Raw genomic sequence first — 16,267 nt, forward strand, 5'->3', positions numbered from 1 at the left:
AACTCTTAAACATGCCTTACAAGGCCCTAATTCAACTGGTCTCTGTTTAACTTGCCAACCTCATTTCAGGCTACTCTCCCTCAGTGAATTCCAACTACATGGACCTTCTTTCAGTTCTTCTAACTCATCAAGCTCAGTCCTACCTCAAGCTTTCATACATTCTGCTCCTACGACTGAAACACTCTTCCCCTAACTTTTTGCATGGCAAGGGACTTCTAGTCCTTTAGGTCTCCATTTTAAGGTCATGTCAGAAAATCCCTCTTTCATCATCCAATCTAAAGTGGTTTCCTCTTATTATTTTCTCCTACAGCACCCTGTTCATTCCTTTATAGCACTTATCACAATTTGTAATTATATATTTGTTTAATGCTTTTTTAATGTCTGTCACCATTCAATAAGTTTTAAGTTTCATAAAGGCAGGGTCCAGATCAGTTTTGTTTACCATTATATCCCTAGGACAGAAAGGTGTTCAATAAATATTTATTGAATAAACAAACATGAAATTACTTGCCACACACCTCACAACTAGGAGTCAAAGTACCAGAATCTAATACAATTAGAGGATGGTTGGAGTGGAAGTAAAGAAAAGAGCTGGAAGCTTAAGAAGTTGTGGCCTGCTCATGGGAGAGTGAAGCCTAAGATTTCAGAAGTAGCAATGTTCTGGATGATCACAAAGTCCAAGATACAGCTATGGGAGTAGCTGGCTAAAGTAGAGTAGGTATGAAGGTCTTCAGATCTAAAGGGTGGTCTACATTGATACTAAACTTCCAATAATGTTTAGAGTTGTGGTAGAGAGAAAATAATTTCAAAAGGCAGGTATTACAATTGGGAAGACAAAAAAGACTTGAAGCAAGAATCACACTGATTTAGAGCAGAGAAACATACAAGTCCTCATTTCATGATCCCAGTCATGGTTCTAGGAATCAGGCTGTCAGCCATCATAGATAGCTCCTGCACAGAATAGAACACTTCAGAGGTATAAACCAAATTACAGAAGTACTATAATTACAGGAGTACCTAGTGGCTTCTTCCTGCCACTAGGTATTCCTTCCATTTACTAGCACAATCAAACCTTTCTAGGTAATTCTATTTTGATTACAGGGAAGAGAACCAAAATTCCTTCCAAATGCTCTGTGAATTATTCTTGATAAAAGTAGCTTATTATAGAACAAACCAACCTCTCAGCCATGAACTATTCCTCCTAAAATCAACATTACAGGAAATACGGAGAACTTTTCAGAATTCACAAGCCTGTCATTCTCTAATTATCAAAGTAAAAAATGCATACTTGTCTCCTACATACTTCAGTAGTCTGATCTCAGAACAAAGGTCTGGTCTGAGAAAACCATTCTCTTGGAAGCCTAAAAACCCAAAAATAACATTCTGAAGATACTATAGTTCCAGTTTCTAGATTTTCTTTTTAAAGGCCTGATAGCACTCTATTTACTACCGCCATTTTCTTCTGAAATCACACTAATTCCCCCCTGATTTCCAGCAACTGCTTCAAACTAATCTGGAGACCGGATGTTACGTAAGGGTGGAGGTGAATGAAGAATATTGGCCATGAGTTGATAATTACTGAACCTGGGTACATGTGGGCTTCTTATACTATTCTACTTTTTTTTAAAAATAAATTTATCTATTTATTTATTTTTGGCTGCGTTGGGTCTTCATTGTTGTGCACGGGCTTTCTCTAGTTGCGGGGAGCGGGGGCTACTCTTCATTGTGATGCGCAGGCTTCTCATTGTGGTGGCTTCTCTTGTTGCGGAGCCTGGGCTCTAGGCGCGTGGGCTTCAGTAGTTGTGGCATGAGGGCTCAGTAGTTGTGGCTCGCGGGCACTAGAGCACAGGCTCAGTAGTTGTGGCACATGAGCTTCATTGTTCCGTGGCATGTGGGAACTTCCCGGACCAGGGCTTGAACCCGTGTCTCCTGCACTGGCAGGCGGATTCTTAACCACTGTGCCACCAGGGAAGTCCCTCTCTCTACTTTTAATATGTTAGAAATTTTCCATGAAAAAGTTTTTTTTTGTTTTAAGTTACATCAGTCTGAGAAACATATGTCAAGTAAGTGTTAACCAAACTATGTACTAAACTGTGTAAAGGGGCTTCCCTAGTGGCGCAGTGGTTGAGAGTCCGCCTGCCGATGCAGGGGACACGGGTTCGTGCCCTGGTCTGGAAAGATCCCACGTGCCGCGGAGCGGCTGGGCCCGTGAGCCATGGCCGCTGAGCCTGCGCGTCCAGAGCCTGTGCTCCACAATGGGAGAGGCCACAACAGTGAGAGGCCCGCGTACCACAAAAAAAAAAAAAAAAACTGTGTAAAGTAAAAGTAGATTAGAAATAATCTATTATGCTGGAGAATTAAGGGGAAAGGGTACTTAGATTTATGAAACACCTACATGCTTGACATTGTGCTATTCCTGTTAACCACTCTGTGAGGAAAATACTGTTATTTCTACTTCACAAATAAGAACATGAAGTTGTAAGTAAGAAAGAAATAAGTTGTCTGTGGCAGATTTGATTTTCCAAAGATGGCCCCAACAAAATCTCCCAACCCGCATGCTGTTCTGCAATGTAACCCTCCACTCCACCCTCTTTGAATCTGGAGGGCCCTGTGACTTCTCTACCTGTAGAATACTGAGTCAATTCCAGACAATGCTCTTAACTGCCTAACAGTTTCTGCTTCCTGACTCTTAAAGCCCTGAGCAGCCACAAAAGTCTGGGCTACTCTGTTGGACAGAGAGGCCACATAGAGGAGCACTAAGACATCAGAGAAGGATTGGATTGTAAAAGAGAAAAACTATCTTGAAGGTCCATTCCAATAGAGGCTTCAGATGGCTCCCTCTCCAGGTTCTGTATGACTACAAATGCATGAAAGATCTCCAGTGAGAACTGACCAGCTGAACTCTGTAAATCCAGAGGAACATGAAAGATAATACTGTTTTAAGCCACTAAATTTTGGGGTGATTTTTTTAGGCAGTAACAGAAAACCAGAAAATTGCCCAAAGGATGAAGGAAGAGCTTTGAATCTTGGTCTTTCTTGAATTCAAAACTCCATATTCTTTTCATTACACTTCATTGATTGAAAATAACTATTCTTTTAGAGAAGGGAACAGGAACTATAATTTGCTGAGGATTGAATGGAAACGTTTATGTCAAGGCCAAACGAGGACTTGGGAGGTTCAGCAGCCTTTCAGCCCCCTCCTTCCCTTACAGGGGAGCAGTACCCCGATGAACATACCATCCAGGGTCTGAAACCTTCAATCTTACAAGCTCAGAAATCTAATTTAGCACCTAGAGAAGATCTGTCTCTTAGAGGAAGAGTCACATAAAACCAAATTCAGAGGCCATCTCAGAATGCCCATTTAATTTCAATGAAAAAGAGTTATCAAGTGGCCCATTTACTTTTACAATTCAGCACAGTCTTCCTCAATAAATAAATCCACCTAAATAGAGGAAAGAGGCATACGTATAGAGGAAAGATTTTTGGAATCAGAGACCTGAATTCTAATCTCAGGTCTCTATTTATTAGATATGAAGTCTTGGGAGAGTCATATTACATTTCTGAGACTCAATTTCCTCATCTGTAAAATGGAGATGCTTGCTTCAATGCTGTATTACTGTAAAGTTTAAGATGTTTGCAAAATACTTAACTCAGTGACTGCCACATTAGATAGCAGACATTTAATAAATATAGCTATTATTGTTATTCCAGATTATAATCACCTGCTAAATAAGCAGAGAATCAGAGCAGTAAGCAACTGGATATATAGCTTGTGTCATCATGCTAGGATAGCCTAATATATCCATTCCCACTATGAACATAAACCACATCCTCAAAAATCAATGATCTGGGTTTCCTCTCCCTCTGGGCAGGAAGAACACAGCATATGTTTGCCTCTGACTCCTTTTCTATTCTTTCACTGCTGACCCACAATTCCCACACCCTCTTCTAATAGACAAGTTCTTTTTCCTGTTAGAATATAATACAATTACTTGGCTGTATTTTCTTACTTACAATCACAATTTAGTCCTGCCCTACACTGAGATTACAACCAGACTGGACTGGATTTTAAGTATTTATCTCGGATCACTTCTAAAGATGGCTAACTTGGCATTTCAATTTTTCCTAATTTTTCTTCAGAGGTACTACTAACTTCAATTTGGGTGAACATCCATGAATTAAGGAGAATTTGTAAGAAGATCAAACAAGAACCAAACACAGTCTCTCTCTGACTCTACACTCCTCCCACACCCAGGCTTTGGCCTTAGAATCATCCTCATATATTCATATAACAGAGTTTTGGTTTTTTTTTAAATCTTTATTGGAGTATAATTGCTTTACAATGGTGTGTTAAGTTTCTGCTGTATAACAAAGTGAATCAGCTATACGTATACATATGTTATCATATCTCCTCCCTCTTGCATCTCCCTCCCAACCTCCCTATCCCACCCCTCTAGGTCATCACAAAGCACCAAGCTGATCTCCCTGTGCTATGCAGCTGCTTCCCACTAGCTATCTATTTTACATTTGGTAGTGTATATATGTCCATGCCACTCTCTCACTTCGTCCCAGCTTACCCTTGCCTCTCCCCGTGTCCTCAAGTCCATTGTCTACGTCAGCATCTTTATTCCTGTCCTGTCCCTAGGTTCTTCAGAACCTTTTTTTTTTTTTAGATTCCATATATATGTGTTAGCATATGGTATTTGTTTTTCTCTTTCTGACTTACTTCACTCTGTATGACAGTCTCTAGGTCCATCTACCTCACTACAAATAACTCAATTTCATTTCTTTTTATGGCTGAGTGATATTCCATTGTATATATGTGCCACATCTTCTTTATCCATTCATCTGTTGAGATAACAGAGTTTTAAATTTTAAGCATAATATAGGTTTGGGGGGAGGGAAAAACCAAGGATAAGAGTGAATTAAGGGCCCATTATATGTCTGACACTATGGACATCTCTCCTCTGCTTAAATATGAATATATCAAATCTTCACACCAACCCCTCCCCCCAAATACTGCCAATGTATGTAGTCCCCACAGTCACTAAGTCTTATCAAAAAATTTCATTAGGTCATTTCTACCATCCTATCTGTAAAAGAGAAGTATAACAAGCCTAAGTTACTTACCCAGAATCACTGGAAACAGGAACCCAGTTGTTTCCACTAAACTAAGCTGCTTTCCTCTAGGGTCTGAATGTTTACTATACACAACCTAAGTGAGGACACTCAGTAGCAGGTACACTTGAATGAACTACTTCAGATGTTCCACTGTCTATTTCACCTAAAAATACCCACAGGCAGAAATATCTTTCACCATTAATAGTCTGAAGCAGGGAAAACTCCCTAAGTACAGCTTAGCCCTGATGCTTACCCACTTAGAAGAACAGTATTGGAGGACACAAAGCACTTGGAATACAAGAGTGAAAGGGAAAGGGTGGTTTTAATGCATTATTTTCTTTTCCTTCTTATATTTCAAGGGATCAATTATCACAAAATGTAAGGTCTTGGTAGAACAATGACCTATAAGCCAGGACTTATTTATATGAAGTCCCATACTGTGAAATTTACATACCCTTGAACTTTATACAAATTTATATCCAATGTTTATTCAGAATATGAAATATAAAGGCTTACTATTTATTTCCTAATTCCACAGCTTTGCTTTTCTATACAGTCACAATCAAAGTCTATTTTTTTTATTTTATCTAAAAGAGAAGCCTATTTTCTGTGTCATTTGACAGAGTCAAAATCTAAGATCACAATATTAAGTCAGTCATGTTCTATTGTTCATATTCTCTTTGAGTATCACAAGGCAAAACTGTTCAGAAACTCCTAACTAGAAGGATTAGGAACACAAACTGTTTGAAACACATCACAGTTCCTACCTAGGCTAGAACCAACCACACCATGAATTTCATGCCAACTCACATCTCTAACATCAAAGACACTACTTTTTTCTAGAGACTTTTTCCATAGTCCCCTATGATTATCCCTTTACAAGCCAGGTTACACTTCCTCCCTTTTCAAAAGCATCAAGTGAGCCCCAAAACAAAGATAACAGAACTGAGATAGGCTGGGACCTGTGACCTGGAACCCCTTACTGGAGTGCTTGCACCTGGACAAACTGAGGAACTAAAAATAACTGCACAGAGGCACAGTTGGGCCAATTATGAACAGTAAGATACAAAAAGGCCACAAACTAACTGATTTTTTAGAGGTGTCAGGAAGAAAAAGCACATGATCCCTACACAGGGCACCACCTGCGGGCAGACCAACCTGCCCCTACCCTCACCTCATTTAAGGAACCAGCTAGGCCCCGCCTCAGAAAGCGAGCAAGGGCACCTGTTTGCTTATTTTCACTCCCTCATGCTGGAGTCCCAATAAAGCCTTGCCTGAATTTCTCATCTGGCCTCTTATCAATTTCTATTGATTAAAGAGTCCAAGGACCCAGGTCAGTAACAGAATTTCTGAGTTCTATTCCCAGTTCCACCAGTTCATGGTCTTTGGGAAGACCTGTTTCTCCATCTGTAAAACTAGAACACAAATGCTGTCCTCATTTACTTGTCTCCCCTAACTCTCCTTCAGGAAAACAAGAAGTCTCACTCATTCAATTCTTCTTTTGAGGATAAGTACTTAAGATCAGGATATTCACAGAAGTTTGTTTTATGTGCCTTTACTTCTCTAAGTGTGATTTTATTATTACAACATAAACTTTTTGTAGATGATTTCAGTGACTTTTAATCCCAGGTTATTTTTCTTTCCCCATCGAGCATGCTTTTCTTTCTGCACAATGCTTGGAATTTGAGCTTAGAATATATTTGCTGAATGAATGTTGTCAGCTTATGTAAGAAGATTCTATCAGCGTAAACTGAACGTAAGACAAAATTTTCCTCCAAACTATGATGGTACACAACAGAACAAAGGTCAGACTTTTAGTATCATTTACCATTTTATATCTATGCCCCTGAGTTGTTCTCCTTTTTGCTGCCTTTAGTGTAAGCAAGCAAAGAACACTGTAACTAAATCTTTTCTGGCTATGTTGTGTTAACTTTTTCTCTGATAATTCTTATAGTTCAGTCTTTTTTTTTTCTTAGAAAATTTGGCTTCTTGTCCATCTGATCAAGCTTATATCAAGTAACGCTTTGTCTCGTGACCTGATTTTCTGCCTTGTTACACAATGAACTAAAGAAGGTTGGTTGATTATACATTCCTATTTGGAGTCCCTGATAATGTCAATGTTCAATCACGGCCTGGAATGAAGGAACAAAATGATGATGGTTGTGAATGTTACTATTCGTAGGGAGTGAGACCATAAATAAAGGCAGTTCTATTGGCCTGAAACTGAATCACAGCTCTCCAAACAATATTTAAACTATATAGGTATCCTTGTATAACACTAAAAAACTGTGGCCTGGCCTCCCTGGTGGCGCAGTGGTTAAGAGTCCGCCTGCCGATGCAGGGGATGCGGGTTCGTGCCCCGGTCTGGGAGGATCCCATATGCCGCGGAGCGGCTGGGCCCGTGAGCCATGGTCGCTGGGCCTGCGCGTCCGGAGCCTGTGCTCCGCAACGGGAGAGGCCACAACAGTGAGAGGCCCGCATACCGCAAAAAGAAAAAAAAAACTGTGGCCTAATGGTGGGTTTTTTTGTTTTTGTAAACTGGTTTTCTTCCTGATTAACAGCCAGGGAAACAATCACTAAAGATTTGAGTTCAGAGAAATAATTCACACTCAGGAATAGAAATAGACATACTTCTGGAACCCTTTTACAACATTAGTGTTGCAAGATGAGAAAGACGTATGTTACATTGCTGACCTTATTAAAAACCTTGGGAACTCTGAATCTGCTCATCTAATACTGATTGTATGTTAAAACAGAATGCTAGTAGGAAACAGTTCTCAGAGCTTTCTGAGAGTCTGTTCCAGGGTTATAATGCTCAATTTGGCTCAAATAAAATTTTGCATTTCAAAAACAAAGAACCAGGGGCTTCCCTGGTGGCACAGTGGTTGAGAATCTGCCTGCCAATGCAGGGGACACGGGTTCGAGCCCTGGTCTGGGAAGATCCCACATGCTGCGGAGCAATTAGGCCCGTGAGCCACCACAACTGAGCCTGCGCATCTGGAGCCTGTGCTCCGCAACAAGAGAGGCCGCCATAGTGAGAGGCCCGCGCACAGCGATGAAGAGTGGTCCCCGCTTGCCACAACTAGAGAAAGCCCTCGCACAGAAACGAAGACCCAACACAGCCAAAAAATATAAAAATATAAAAATAAATAAATAAATTTTAAAAAAGAACAAAGAACCAGAATGCTAGTATATTATTAAAACAAGACTCCCTAACTGAATCAGCACCTACACTTGGCACAGAATAATAAACCAATAATTTTAGTGATTAGGAAAACAAAGTTGAAAAATTTAGGGAATTAAATACTTTCCTTATTCTCACTTGTTCATATTACTTCCAAACACTTTTTAATCTAAAACATGCAAATTAAGAAGAGCAGTGAAAACTAATTTGCTGAATTTGCCTTTTACATGTAATTAAACAAAAAGTAAACATACCGTTATAGTCTTCACACTACGTCAACTATCAAAATAACAATAATTTTTTTTCAAACCAACAGGCTTAAGGTACAAAATTTCCATTCCTCAACCTAACTTGTCTTAACTAGGAATACTAATGCCTCTAACCATTCAGCAGTGACTGTATTACAAGATCAGAACCTAATAACTGGCACTATAAAATAAAATCAGGGAATCAACGGCTTCATAAGTTCATTTGAGAATAAAGTACCTCTGACTACCACTTAAATTACAGAAGATTCACTAGAAGCAGCTAAGTTCCATTCAACAGGTTAGTCAAAAATAATGACAAGAGTGGTGAGGAAGTGAGAAATTTAAAGGCATATAGGAGAAATTGTCTAAAGGAAAAGTAAATCAAGTCTAAATGACAAAGACTGAATCTTGCAATATGTTAAAAGTACTAAAGTAGTGAATAATAAGCAAGAGAAAAGAAGAGTGATAAAACGGGAAAATGTTTTCCTGTGACTAGCAGTCATTCTCAATGAGGGTAATACAATCATCTGTGGGACATTTTGGACATCTACTGAAGTGTTTTTGTTGTCACAGCAATTAAGAAATGCTACTTAATTTAATGGGCAGAGTCCATAAGCATAAGAAACTCCAGCACAAAGAAATGTCTCCATTCTTAAACTTCCTATGGATAGTTAAGTAGATAAAAAATATCTTTATAATTACCAAAGCCTAGAACCTAACTCCATTCTATATATAAACACCAACTCTTTCTATATATAAACACCATGCACTGTATGTCCAGAAAAACAACTACTGAATAAAACAAGAGAAAATTATACTTTATTTGTACCTTTATCAAGAATTGTTCACCATTCTGGTGGCTTACCACTCATGCTATTTAAGGCATAAATACCCTTATAGCTAATTTCCTTGGGCAGCTGTTATGTCTGTGTTTGGTGCCAATATCTACTACATTATATATATCTTCCTATAATGGACTTCTGAGTATTTACACATTGAAATGCATATTATTTTGTCATGAGTTACTTTCTTTTTATTTATCCTTTATCTTACATCTAGAGAATTTTTTAAATGTATGTGTAAGGAAGTTGTATTACCTAAGAATTTCATTTCATTAAAGGTGGTGTTTCAAAATGTTTATTATAAAAAGAGGGCACTGGGTCTGACAGGTATGAGAACTACCGGGCTAGAAGATCAGCATCACTGTAGGATATCTATAGGTTTTAGTCAATCCAGAAAAAGAAAAGAAAGGACACATAACTATGGGATTTTTTCTTTCTTCTGAGAATGTAAATTCTAAGCATGCTGAAAAGTAAACACAATAAAACCTTTATTGGAAGACGGTCCTCTAGGTTTAAGTCTATTCAAATCTGCACAACATGAAAGTAAGTGGCAAAGAGGTGAATATAGGATACCTTGCCTACTAAGAACTTCCTTGTGACACTGTTGAAATCATCAAGGAGAGAGATTATCTACTTTAACAGCTCTTCAAGGAAAACAAAACTAACTGGCCTATTTTGGGAAAAGAAGCTGGGCAATCTATTTAACATACAAGAAAAGTGTGCCTAGTTTAAAATCACCACTTCTATTTGTTATATATGCATCTGGAAACTTCTAAGGAACTTTGAACTGCTAACAATTGAACTTAAAAGATTTAAAAAAAAATCTTTCAGCACCTAACCTAAACTTCTTTATGTAAAACTATAAGAACTACGTAAAATGTTTCTCCTATGGTAAAGGCCTTATTTGTCTACAAATAAGGACTGCTCATTCCTACACAACCTTTCAATCAAAGATTACATAGCTCCATTTCTCCGAATACCCACTCAAGCTTTCAACAGGCACACCTCAGTAGTATTTTACAGTGGGATATACTAAGATAAACTGAGGGGGTCATATGACTCAACTCCAGCCCTTTGAAGAATTAGTTTTAGAACAAGAATTGATAACTTTAATTCACCCACTCGACCAAGAGTTCGAAGAAACAACGTTTAAGCACAACATCTCCTAAGCTCAGGAAAACTTTCAAGAACGAGAAACACAGAAAGTAAAACTTGATAAATGCTAAGATGAGCTATAGAAAAACTAAGTTAGACTTGTCTGCTTTTTGCTTTGTTTTCAAACTGGAATTTCCAGATGTCTTACTAAGTTACATGTGGTGTTACCACCTCAATTCCCAACTGACGAAAAATTTGGATACTTTTCTTTTAGAAGTTGCCCCAGTGTGTAACTTGAGAGGAGTGATCCAATTCCTCTGGTCTCAGTAACCACAAGGAAAGAAAGTGACCCCAAGAGATACTGCTATAATGGAATAGCAGCCACTTAACTCCTGTTCTAAACAATCCCAACCATCAGGGCTTTGGCTAAAATTATATGGTCTCAATTATCTTCCTGAAAATTCTCAATAGGATCCCAAAATTAGAAATCAAAACTAACCCAGGACAAAACCTTAAGCACGACTGACACGAGAAGCCAATGACTATCCCTTTATCCTTCTATACCCAGGGCTCCTGAACCTCAGCACTCTAGACATTTTGGGCCTGATAATCCTTTATTGTTGGGGGCTGTCCTGTCCATTGAAGCATGTTTAGCAGCATCCTTGGCCTCTATCCAATAGATGCCAGAAACAACCCTCCCCTTCCCCCATTAGTGACAACAACCCAGTTGTAGAAAATGTCTACAGATGTTTCCGAATTTCCTCCTAAAACGCAAAACTGCCCCCAGTTGAGAGCCACTACTCTAGATTATCTCCTTTATTTATCAATATTAAGCTGTGGAGACATAAAAATAAGTCAGCATCCAAAGGCTTCTTATTTTCAGACCCCTTCTAATTTGACTACAGAGAATAAGAAACAATCCACTTTTTTTTTTTCCTCTTCTAATAAGATGGCTGTCTGAGAGACCTTAGCATCCTCTCCCTGGACATAAGCAAAGGTCATAAAAAGCCAAGTAAACATAAAGAAACACAAAGTGTTAGCAATCAGCTGGTACTTCCCCAAAAAATATAAGGAATTTCATCTGCAGTGAGTTTAAAGATTCTTGTTCTTCCTCATACTGAAAAAAATCCCACAGATTTACCCAAGATATACATGTCTCTTTATCAGTAGAATTTCAAGACCAGAACTAGCATTCTACCCATAAGAATACCTATTTCTTATTTCTAGATCTTTGCAGGGAATATACTTACTGACACTGTATGTTCAAACTTCACATGGTAGCGCCTGCATTTTCTTCCACTGAAGCCTTTTAGATAAAGATGTCATACCACTAACACCACTACTTTTTGAATATAACTACGGGGTCAAGAGACTATCATTCAAGAGACTTTTAATAAACAGTTGGCTATATAGCACCAGAAAGATGCTAGATAATCAAGCACACTTTTTAACTGAAGTCACCAATAGCAGAATTTACGAAATCTAATTATTGGGATTTCCCTGGTGGCGCAGTTGTTAAGAATCTGCCTGCCAATGCAGGGGACATGAGTTCAAGCCCTGGTCCAGGAAGATCCCACATGCCATGGAGAAACTAAGCCCATGCACCACAACTACTGAAGCCCATGCGCCCTAGAGCCTGTGCTCTGCAACAAGAGAAGCCACCGCAATGAGAAGCCCATGCACCACAACGAAGAGTAGCCCCCGCTCGCTGCAACTAGAGAAAGCCTGCGCGCACCAATGAAGACCCAATGCAGCCAAAAATAAATAAATAAAATAAATATATTTAAAAACAAGAAATCTAATTATTAAAACCTCTAAAACCCAGCTCAAATAACTAATTTGTTCCCTCAGCTCAACAAAACTACTAACATTACTTAGACACCGCTCTAGGATCTTTCTAAGAATCATGCAACTTTAAAAAGCAAGGTCAGTGAGCTTAGAGTTTTAAGAATCACAAAGTCTTTAGGGAGTCTACTTTTTACCTACTCTTATGGGGTGGTTAGAAAGTTTTCCTGTATTAGAGTCATTAGAGTACAGCACAATGACAATGACTTGTATAGCACTTGGTAAAGAACCAAACCAATATTACTTATTGATAAGGATGACATTTTATTAGATCAAAGGTGATAATAATAAGGAGATGTGAGAGGGAGAGAAGCCAGCTACTTCCTTCAGACAAAGCCTCAGAGGTAGGTGAGCAATACACTTGCAGTCCTTAATTACACTGGTCTCTTCTCTGGCTTTGGATACTCTGATCTCCATAAAACACTTAAGAATCACCCTAGTTTCATCAATATCGAAAGTAGTTTACTCTGCATATGATTTATCTCACCTGCTTAATGACGCTACAGGATTTAATCTCATAAGGTAATATTCCCTGACCTTTATTTAAAAGTGGGGGAAGGCAGTATGGAGATGGAATGACACCTTTACATTCCATGACACAGCCCTCTGTGGCACCACCCAGTCATCCCTCAGTGTCGCATAGTTAACTCCATCAGTCTTGGCTTCACAGTGTCTCTCAATGGGATAGTCAGGTGAGGTAGAAGCTTCTGCTGTATTTTCAAAATAACTTTAAGTTACTTAAGTATTTCCTTTGTCATCTGATGACCAAAAAATATACAATGCCATTTTACCCAGTTATATATATAAACCTGAAACACTAGGGCTTCAGACCATATAATCAAAATCTCTTATTTTAAAATCCAAGTTTAACATTCACTAAATTTTACTAAAACCATTTCCACTGTAAATAGGAAAACACTGTTAATAAAAAAATAAATTCCTAAATCATTATTCACTTCTAGAATAAAGGCTTTTTAGAAACCTAATGATAACAACACCACTGAATATATTTTCATTCTAAAATTCCCTTCATGATTTCCCCCTCATTTCTTAATATCTTCTTTCTAAAAGAAACTTTTGTCTTCTTCTCTGGGAGGATCCAAATCAAAAACACACAAAGCTAAGATGGATAGATCAGGATTAGGAGTAAGGAGGTTATTTCATCAAATTAAATTAATTCAACCAAATGTGGCTTAACCTACATAGCATTAGACATACTCCAATCTCTCTCAGAAGTTATAACCAAAAAAAAAAAAAAAAAACTTTTAATATAGCCATTGAAGTTAGCTGGGCCTGTGAATCTTTCAGAGTAGCAGGACTGACAAGAAAAACAATAAAAACCTAAGGGTAGTTTCAGGGATGAACATTGAGCAAGCTATTGCTATTGCCTGTACACTTCCAAATGTATCATGAAGTGCTATAACCTAAAGATTGGGGAAGGGAAAAGAAATAAAGAGTTGTAAAACCTTGCAACCTCGTCCCACTGAACAAAATTATGACTTTATGTGGTGAATAAATTGGCAAGAGATGAGATGGCTTTGAAGCAGTTCCTCCCACTGACTGCGTGAAGAAACATCCGTAGCAAAACATCACTGAAGGCTGATGTAAAACTCAATACCAGCCTCTGGTGTTCAGAGAGGGCAACACTCCTGGGTAATGGATCTTGTGATCCAACTACCACCAAAGGACCCTCTTGAGATGTAAATTAACCCCAGACAAAGAAAAACTTTATTCTGGCTATCTGCAGAAAGACATTCAGGTTTCCCACAACATTGATCCAGTTCAAGAAACCATGCATGCCTAATGAATGCTAAGTACTTACAGTGAGGGAATCCCAAGTTTATATAAAAAATTATTTTTTAAAAACTTCAATGTTGTCCAATATATATGATAATATTACTGACTAACCAGTGCTGAATTGGTTTTTCAGTAGCAGAGATTGATTTGTACTGAATCAGCCACTTACTAACCTGGTCATTCTTACAATCAACATTTTCACGATGACAGTCTAGAGTTAAGGATACAGAAATGGTCATGAAACATGAAACTCACTGGCTCATCCAGAAATCAAAACTATATTCCTAACCTCACTGTACCTTTCCTAAAAATGCATCGCAACAATGATTTACTAAATGTTTCTCCCTTCTTCCTCAACTCACTCTTCCTTTCCTACCTCAGTCTATGCTGTCTCCTCAGTCTGAACTCTACCTATCCTTCAAAACTCAATTTAAATCCCATCTCATCTGTCACTCCTTCCCCGACCTCACATCACCAATGCTACCATGTCTCCCCCTCTCTGAATTCTAAAGCACATTATTATCCATCCTCATTCACCTTAGTTGTTACTTTTTCCAACAAAACTGTGAGGTGCTTAAGAGCGGGAACCACATACTCCTCAGTATCACCTCCAGGACATTCAGCTGAGAGAACCTGGTATGTCTGCAGGAAGTATTCAGTTACACTTAATTGTGTTAGGCCTCAATTTACAAATCAGGCATGACAGATAATAAATCAGTCTAAAAAGATCAACAACTTCCCCTCCATGTATCAAACTAAGGCTTAGAAAAACACCTAAAAAGTCTTTCAAATGATCCCTTTTCAAGAGCACTTTGAAGTGAGGACTTGAGATGGTAAGAAGAAAAGATATAAAAACTTGCGGAAAGTTAGACTGTTTTCTCACTCCTAAAGGCAAACAGTGAACAGCAACTTAAAGATCAGAAGAGCTGAGGCCACACTGTTCAGTAGGACATCATATTCAACATGTCACTGGTCACACACACACTGGCTGAATTCCAGACTCCTTCTCTGTGGTAAGGGAGCATTCTGGAGGCTCTGATGTCCGCGGACAAAAAAACAAGGCACCTGCTCTTCTCAGCACTAAAGTATGGCAAAAAGCACACAGACACAAACACAGCCGAATCAGCAAACAAAACTAAAACAGCATGTAGATGACAATGCAACTATGAAGCTGGCGGTCGGGCAAAAAGAGAAGAAAAGAAAATGCTGTAAAAGCCTGAAAATGCACAACCTTTAAGTGAAAAAGGCTAAAATAACTTTTAGGCACTTTTCACTGGACTCCGTTTGTGTTTCCAAGAAACAAGACATACAGACACACTTCAGTAGGCTTTCTTACAGATTGTATGAGCCACTATAAACACTGAGGGAAGTTGTTAGACAGGCACCCTGCCTTAAGGCTGAACACAGATACTTCTAAGGAAAAGAACACACATAGCTAGTTCTAAAGATGGTTGGCCAAAGGTAGGATTAACATTCACCCTGGTGGGTCTCCCTGTGGTAGCTATAACCCAACCCCAAGCAGCCTGTGCGATTGGCATGCTGTAGCTGGCTAGCATGCTGCAGAAGCACTTTTTGTCACAGTCATAGCACTACCTCTCTAGGGGCTAACACAGTCTGGCAGATAGTGGTGAAAACCAATTTTACATCAGATGATGCGGTCCCCAGCATTCTGTCCTAGATCTTTTCTATTAAGTGAAGAGATAGAACGGGGGAGGAGGGGTGGGTAAGGCAGGTGGTGCTAAAGACACTGGCAGCATGACAACCAAAATAAGCAAGTTGAAACAGTATGTTCTGCCTTCTTCCTAAAGCCATTTCCTTCAACAGTAATAGGGAGCGCAGGCAGTCTGCAAGTCATTAGTACACTGCTGTTTTCACTTTCACAAGAACGCTGGAAACCCCTGAAGAGCAAAATCCCCCTCTCCATCCCAGTCACCTTCCAACCCTCTCTTTCTTTCTGTGCTTTCTTCCTCCTTTCTTCCCTAGAGACAACCGAATAAGGACAATCCTCAGCAATCCGCTATTTTGCTTCAATGAGGATGGGGGAGGGGAGGATCTGGTGAAAAGTGGAAAGGGAAATAGAGAAAGGTGAGAAGCAACAGCGGAAAGAGTATCTGAGTGGGGGAAAAAGAGAGGTC

At 39.0% G+C, this 16,267-nt stretch overlaps 1 protein-coding gene across 2 annotated transcripts in view; it reads right to left on the bottom strand.

Moving 5' to 3' along the window:
- RNF115 (ring finger protein 115) overlaps positions 1–16,267 on the bottom strand; it is a 65,918-nt gene that overhangs the window by 48,962 nt on the left and 689 nt on the right. The window lies entirely within an intron of this gene.

Source organism: Mesoplodon densirostris, chromosome 2 (assembly GCF_025265405.1).
Source record: "Mesoplodon densirostris isolate mMesDen1 chromosome 2, mMesDen1 primary haplotype, whole genome shotgun sequence".
In the NCBI taxonomy this organism is placed as follows: domain Eukaryota; kingdom Metazoa; phylum Chordata; class Mammalia; order Artiodactyla; family Ziphiidae; genus Mesoplodon; species Mesoplodon densirostris.